The sequence below is a fragment of the Lygodium microphyllum genome, chromosome 4 (genome assembly GCF_053477565.2).
Source record: "Lygodium microphyllum isolate KBCC chromosome 4, Lygodium_microphyllum_v1.1.10, whole genome shotgun sequence".
NCBI classification, from domain to species: domain Eukaryota; kingdom Viridiplantae; phylum Streptophyta; class Polypodiopsida; order Schizaeales; family Lygodiaceae; genus Lygodium; species Lygodium microphyllum.
In genome coordinates, this window is record NC_141138.1 from 183,584,922 (window position 1) to 183,593,086 (window position 8,165).

The following is an 8,165-nucleotide window of genomic DNA, read 5'->3' on the forward strand; positions in this document are numbered from 1 at the left end:
TCCCATAGTCGGCGCCAATCGTCCGCATCTAACCACTCGGGCTTTGCAGCCCCACTCTTGATTGCCTTGCATGCGTCAGATCTTCTGTGTGACACATATGCACACATGCAATCCATCATCTAGCCCGTAGAAAATCTATCTACTAAGGCTGGAACTGGAAACTCCTCATGCAAGGATGCTACTATGTAGTCCTTGCTCCCCTCCGGTATGTTCTTCCAATGCTCTAAGACGTTGTGCTGAAAAACTTGTTGGCACAACTCTCTCATACGAGCCATCACCCTCCTCCCCTCATCATTCATGATGATGGCTCTTGACCTATCATCGATTAGATATCCATATCCCCTTGGGGTCTGCCTAAGATGGGTCCTCTCCTATCTACGTCCACGCTCCTGGGCATATCTAGGAGACCCCTGTGCATCTGGTATACCGATCGGGGTAATATCTCTCGGAGTGGCACCCATAGGGGATGGCTGAGCAAAAGCTGGAGTAACTTGAGTAGATGCCCCCATAGGTGTGACAAATCCTGGAGGTAACATAACTCCAGCTAAACAACGAGACGGAGACACCACGTCCATGCCTCCATAGCATCCACCTGAGCCTAAGCCACGCTCCCTAGAAGGGCCACAAGAGCGAGGAGTCGCACTTGTATCCCGTGTCGACCGCAGGCTCACTGCATCCATATCTCTGCAGCATCCCCCTAACCCTGAAGCACTCCCTCCCTCTGGCCCAAGTCTGGAGCGTCGCGCTCGTCTGCTCAAAGCCGAAGCATCCGATCGCACTGAACTAGATCTAGCGGAGCGCCCTAACGAAGACCGAGACAGCTCTTGGTCTGCCATATCTCTGAATCTCGCGATCTGGTCTGAAGACATGTATGTGAAGATATCATGTAACTCCTCATCGCTCATCCCTCAACTCATCTTGAAAACGTCATCTACACAGACAAAAAATGATGTTAGAATAATCAATTTAAATCATATAAAGCATAGTAATATAAATCCTAAAAAAATGATCTCACTTAAAATGCATATCTTATGTACCCTTATAAGCGATTGGTCAACGAATTGAGTTGTTGGGGGTTTGGATAGAAGATTACATGTTCACAAACATGTACAAGAGAGTTTGAACCATTGTGACATAAACCATGTTGTAATACAATTAGCAAACAAATGAGTCCATGCACCTGTTCACAATGGGCTGGCAACACAAAGGTGTCGTGCAAATCCGTCTTTTTTTTTCAGAATCTATTTCGAGAAATCCAAACGAACCTCATTGAACTGTTGCTCCAGCTCCTCCAAGTACCACTTTGAACCACTGCACATCGAATAGTATCATGGAGAAGCTACGGTAATCCACCGTAACAATACTTTGCAAGTTCCCAAAATACTCCATCTCATCCACAATCGTGTTTGGATCCGTTGCTCGTCACTGGCTCTCTTGCTCGAACCTTGCCATGATACCACAGTCCATTGTGGAGCGCATTTTGTCAATACGCTCCACGCAAAAATGTCGTCTGTGCAACCATGCTGCACTATATATTTTGTATTGTACATTGAAACACTTAAATTAGATATTGCATATAAAATTTAGATATGACAAATCCTAAACCCCTCATCACCTTTGGACTACATCCCCTCGAGAATTTCCACTCCTCCACTGAGACCTTTGTCCCTTAGCGAGACGCTGCGGTCAAAGCTCCATGCAACCATTGTGTTGACATGAACCATGGCATCTCCTCCATGCCCTTAGGATATCGAATCGGTCGATGATGCGGACCGTCGGAATTCAGCTCACGCTTCCTCTCGATCTTGCCTAGTGATCTGGTACTTGGTGAGCCACGTCTCCATAGAGGCATGATGCAATATACAAAAGTGATTCACCTTCTCCTCCATTGAGGCATCCATTTTTTTCCTACCCCATTTCCAACCACCACATCTCCAACCAGTCTATCATCGTCCTTCAGCGACCATAGCATTTCGTTGTCTGGATCCATTGTTGGTAGCCATTGTGAAATATGCACTAGCGCCTCAAACACCAACCAACTTTTCAGCCATGCTACCTTCTGGCCGAGCTTGTTGTCGCACAAAGCCTTTCAGGGTTTTCATGAAGCGCTCCAAGAAGAATATACATCATGTATGGACACGTCCATCAATCTCCACTTCATCTACAAGATACACAAGAAGGTGGATTTGTATCATGAGCATGCTGGTGGACAGGTATTTCTCAAAGAGATAGACCGTCTCCACTGCTCCCCGCCTCACGGATTCAATAGAGGACATCTTAATCTCCTTCTGTGAGATCCATTGCACCAAAGTCGACAACCTGTAAATGGCCCCGCGTATTTCTGGAGTAAGACATCCTGCAATCGCGATCGGTAGTACAAACTGCCACAAATGAGAAAGCATTATGAATAATGGCTACACTCCAAATAGCAAAATGTGCACACCAATTACAATCCATTCGTAGTACAAACCTGATATATCTTATGCCAGTCATGGGATTTTAGACCTGATAATTTGTCATCTTTAGAAAATGCAGACCTAAGAGAACGCATCATACCCGTCAAGTGCAGATAGACTTGACTACTTGCTTCACAATGCACTCTTCTTTAGTGGACAAAACCCAAGGAGCACGAGGTAGCTGCACCCTAAACCGTCGACCATTGCACCTACTCATATCTTGCACGATGACCCCCTCCTCCCACAAAATCTTAAGCTCATCAACTAATGGACGAAGATATACGTCCATATTTTTGACTTTGTAGTGGTGGGGGATGAGTAAGCTAAGGATGAGATGTCCTTTCTTCGTAGAAAGCCATGGAGGGATATTGTAGTTGACAAGGACTATAGGCCACACACTGTAAGAAGTTGAGCGCAAACTGAATGGGTTCACGCCATCCATTGCAAGACCAAGCCAAAGATTCCTTAGCTCTCGGGCAAAGCCTGGGAAGGTAGAGTCAATGTGGCTCCATGCACGTGAATTCGCTGATATTCGTTGAACTCCATCCGTGGACCTATTCTGCACATGCCACATTGTCAAGCTCGCCATGTCGGACGTAGAAAATATGTGGTTTATGCGGGGGATAAGCGAAAAGTGTCTGAGAAATTTTTTAGGGATGGTTTTCCCTTGCAAGTCCTGTCGATACCTGTGAGCACCACACTTTGGACATGTCTGCATAGTCTTGTATTCTCCTCGAAATAGTATGCAATCGTTGATACATGCATGGATGTTGTTTTAGTCCATGCCAAGCTTTCGTAAAACATGTCGTGCATCATCACGAGACTCAGGCATGGTATTTGTAAGTGGTAATATATGATATTTCAATAACCTTAAAAAAATCATAAACACCTTGAAAAAGCACAAATGTTTTTAATAATAATGCCAAAAAAAAAATCAACGAAGCGTATGTACAAGGTACCTGAACAACTGGGTCACACTCGTATCACTCCACCCATATTTTGCTTGCACACTTAAGAGTGCAAGCAGTGTCTTCAGGCGAGATACTCGGTACCCATCATATAATGGTATGGATGCTTCCTCTCTAAGCAAATCAGAAGTCTCGACATCCATGGGAATCAATGCATCAATCATTGCCTCCATCTCAGGCTCCAAGATTGTAGGTAGGTCTAGAAGGTTGCCTATCTCCTCTGGGATTGACGGTATAGGTTGGCCTTGCAAGTGGTGGATTGGCTCATGCACTCCATCCATCGCACGTCCATGGACTCTTCTAATTGGTTGCAAAGGGTGCACTCCTTCTTGGGACGAGACATCAACTCCCTGGATAGAAAATTTTCCAACCACACCAAATCTTATTGTATGTGGTATTCAATTAGCTTGCGAGTACAATGCATGATTGATATTAACTTTTCTTACCATTTTCTGAAATTTGTAATCCCCTAATCAATGATCTCAGATTGAAACTCGCCAAATCGTCGTACGTGTTCTATAGACAATCGACGTTTTTGTCTAATTGCCAGCTTGCATTGAGAGCAAGGACATGGGACACGCTGATTAAGATACGCCTCGCGATCTTGAACAACAGGACCTTCATCGTTTTCCATTTTGTCTACATTACAACAAACAATTACTTTTTGTTATCATTCTTTTTTTCTTAAATTGTTATCCTCTCCCTCCCTCACCACGACCACGACTTTGACCACCACCACGACTACAACTATGACTACGACTACGACTATGACCATGACTATGACTACGACCACAACCACGACTATGACTATGACTACGACTATGATGACCACAACCACGATCCACGACCACGACCACGACTACGACCATGACCATGATCACGACTATGACCATGACGATGACCACGACGACGAATACGACTACGACTACGACCACGACCACGACCATAACCACGACCACGACCACGACCACGATTACGACTACGACTACGATGACCACGACCACGACTACGACCATAACCACGACCACGACAACCATGACTATGGGTAGGTTGCACTCACTAAGAATAGGATTGGCGATTCACCTCATCTTCTCTCCATCATCAATAGAATTCTCCTTTACCATTTACAACTCACCCATCTTCTCTCCACACTATTGCACACTACAATCTCTATAAGGGCATGAGATTGGAATCTCCACAGATACCAAAGCATGATCTCTGGCTTGATGGTTGCATATATACTACTACTACTCATGGAATAAATCTTAAAATAGTTATTATGCTCAAATATATGAGGGTTAGAGCATAATTTTTTTCCTAAGACTATTTTAAGGAAGAAAGAGGGTTAATGATAAAAGAGTGTCCTTCCTTGCAAGTAATTTTATATTATATTTATTAATTAAAATTGATAGTTGAATATGAGCTTCCTAAGAGATCTTGTGGTGATGCTATTTTAGTTTTGCGAAACATATATATGAATGATGCTGTTTTAGTTTTCTGTATTTGTCTTTTTAAGAAGAGATTGATTTTTATGGAATATTAAAAGTTATTTTTGGGATTACGTTATGAAAAATGAATGTTTTTCATACTAATAAGCTGATTGCCTTCTTTGTATATTTGCGTGGTGGAGGCTAGGACAAGCCCCATGTATGAGAGGTATCTTTGCAAGAAGAACATTATGCTAAGAAGCACAAGTATGCTAGGGCTCTCTAGCCATATATCCCTTAGCTAGGTTTGTTGAGGATCGGTCTAATCCCTATAAGCCTAGGATGAGCTTATTGTAAGGTCCTATTTACTTTTCTCTCTTTCTCTCCCTCTCTCATTTCCTCTCCCTCCCTCACCCTGACCCTCTCTTTCTCTCTTTCCCTATTAGGTTTAATGATTTTTCTCTCTCCTCTCTCTTATATTTCTTTTTCTCTCTCCTCTCCATCTCTTATTTTCCTTTCTCTCTTTTTCTCCCTCTCTCATCCTCACCCTCTCTTTCTCTCTTTCTCTATTAGGTTTAATGATTTTTTTTCTCTTTTTCTCACTCCTCTCCCTCTCTCATTTTTTTCTCTCTCCTCTCCCTCTCTCATTTTTTTCTCTCTCCTCTCCCTCTCTCATTTTCCTTTCTCTCTTTCTCCCCCTCTCTCATTTCCTCTCCCTCCCTCACCCTGACCCTCTCTTTCTCTCTTTCCCTATTAGGTTTAATGATTTTTCTCTTTTTCTTTCTCCTCTCTCTCTCTCATTTCCCTTTCTCTCTCTCTCTCATTTCCTCTCCCTCCCTCAACCTGACCCTCTCTCTCCTCTCCCTCTCTCATTTCTCTTTCTCTCTTTCTCTCTCTCTCTCATTTCCTCTCCCTCCCTCAACCTGACCCTCTCTTTCTCTCTTTCCCTATTAGGTTTAATGATTTTTCTCTCTTTTTCTCTCTCCTCTCTCTCACTCATTTTTTTCTCTCTTCTCTCCCTCTCTCATTTTCCTTTCTCTCTTTCTCTCCCTCTCTCATTTCCTCTCCCTCCCTCACCTGACCCTCTCTTTCTCTCTTTCCCCATTAGGTTTAATAATCTCTCTCTTTTTCTCTCTCATTTCTTTTTCTCTCTCCTCTCCCTCTCTCATTTTTTTTTCTCTCTTCTCTCCCTCTCTCATTTCCTCTCCCTCCCTCGCCCTTACCCTCACCCACACCCTCTCTTTCTCTCTTTTCCTATTATGTTTAACATCTTATCTCTTTTTCTCTCTCCTGTTATTCTCTCTCTTTTTTCTCTCCTCTCCCTCTCTCATTTCCTTTTGCTCTCTTCCTCTCCTTCTCTCATTTCTTCTCCCTCCCTCTCCCTCTCTCATTTTCCTATTATGTTTTCGTCTCCCCCCCCTCTCCCTCCCCCTCTCTTTCTCTCTCCCTCCCTCCCTTTTCCTTTTCCATTTCCTCCCCCTCTCCCTCTCCCTCTCTTTTTCTCTCTCTCCCTCTCTCATTTCCTCTCCCTCTCCCTCTCTTTCTCTCTCCCTCCCTCTCCCTCTCCCTCTCTTTCTCTCTCTCTTCCTCCCTCTCCCTCTCTCATTTCTTCCCCCTCTCTCTCCCATTTCCTTCCTCTCCCTCTCTTTAAGTTCCCTCTCTTTCTATCTCTCTCTCCCTCCCTCTCCCTCTCCTTCTCTCTCATTTCCTCTCCCTCTCTCATTATACACAAATTATATAAAAATCAATTAAAAAAGAGAGAGAATACACTCTCCCTCCCTCTCGTTCTCTCATTTCATCCCCCTCCCTCTTCCATTTCCTCCCTCTCCCTCTCCCTCTCTTTCTCTCTCCACTACAACAGAAACGAGGCATAGACGCTCATGTTAGACGCGCAAAGTCGGGTGCGTCTATAAGTGCGTGTAAACGTGCATGTAAATAGACGCGAATTTTACGTCTATATATCCGCGTAAATAGACGCGCCAGCAGATGCACAATTATTTAACCACCTAAAATTGCAATTCACATAATTAAAAAACCAAAGTTAATAATTATTTAACCACCTGAAATTGATTCTTGAGCATGCACGTGTGCGCATGATAAAAACCATAGAATTAAGAATACACATTGAATTAAAAAAATAGAGTTAATAATTACTTTTTCATTGCTCTCTAAGGAAAGGCAGTTCCTCCAGTTGACAAGCCTAATATAAGTAATTAGTGGCAAGTGATAGAAACCTTATAATTAGTAGCAAGCATTGCAATATGTATCTCGTAATTTTTGTACTTGAAGATGATAAAAAATACTTCCTTTTTATCATGGAAAATTCAATTTAGCTTTAAACTTGACTATTGATTTTTGAGTATACACGTGTGCGCATGATAAAAACCATAGAATTAGGAATACACATTGAATCATTAAGCAAATTAAGTATGTTACAGTGAATGATCCATCTCATCTTCAATGAGATCAGCCCTCCCTAAACTATCTACTTCTAGGTCTATGTTACCAAGAGATAACGAAATAAATAAGTCTATTCCACTATCAGATGTGTTGCTATATTGCTCAATAACTTCATCAATATCATCGACAATCACATTAGTCTTCTTCTGTGTTTTCTTGAACATCCTGGCGAGGTTCATCTTGTACTATATCACGTATATCATCCATTATGGTGTCATCACGCACATCATCATTAATTGTTGGATTGTCATCTGCTATCTCCATGTCGGTAATATTACCATATATTGATTTTGAATGATTAGATATAGGGATGACATACCACCATCGATTATTGTTTACCATTGGATGATACACAACCTATATTTGAAAAACAAAAGTAAAAAACTTAATTGTACTTTTTATATTGTGTATATGTATCACATGTATACATATAAAAAATTTAGCATTTGCATATATACCTGCTCGCATTGTTGAGGTAGTACTAATATGTCATTCTTGTTTTGGTAAAATCTTGTAGAGTCAATGATTACAAAACCACTTGGATGACGTCTGATTGTGCAATGCTCACCATGTGTTACCACTTCACATCCAGTACATATATAAAGAATCGTCTAAAGTCAAGCTTCAAAATAGCTTGGATTAAGCCACAATAACCTTCCATGGTACCATTGGCATCCTCGAAGTGAGCAAGGACACCACAATCTTGGGTATTTCTCTTTTCATCTATACGTTGAGTTCGAAGATGTTTACCCTCACACCAAAGTGCATTGAATAATGTGCACTAGTAGTAAAAGATAAAAGATCAAACATGTCAATTATTTATATAAAATAAAACTTATAGAAACAAATTAATT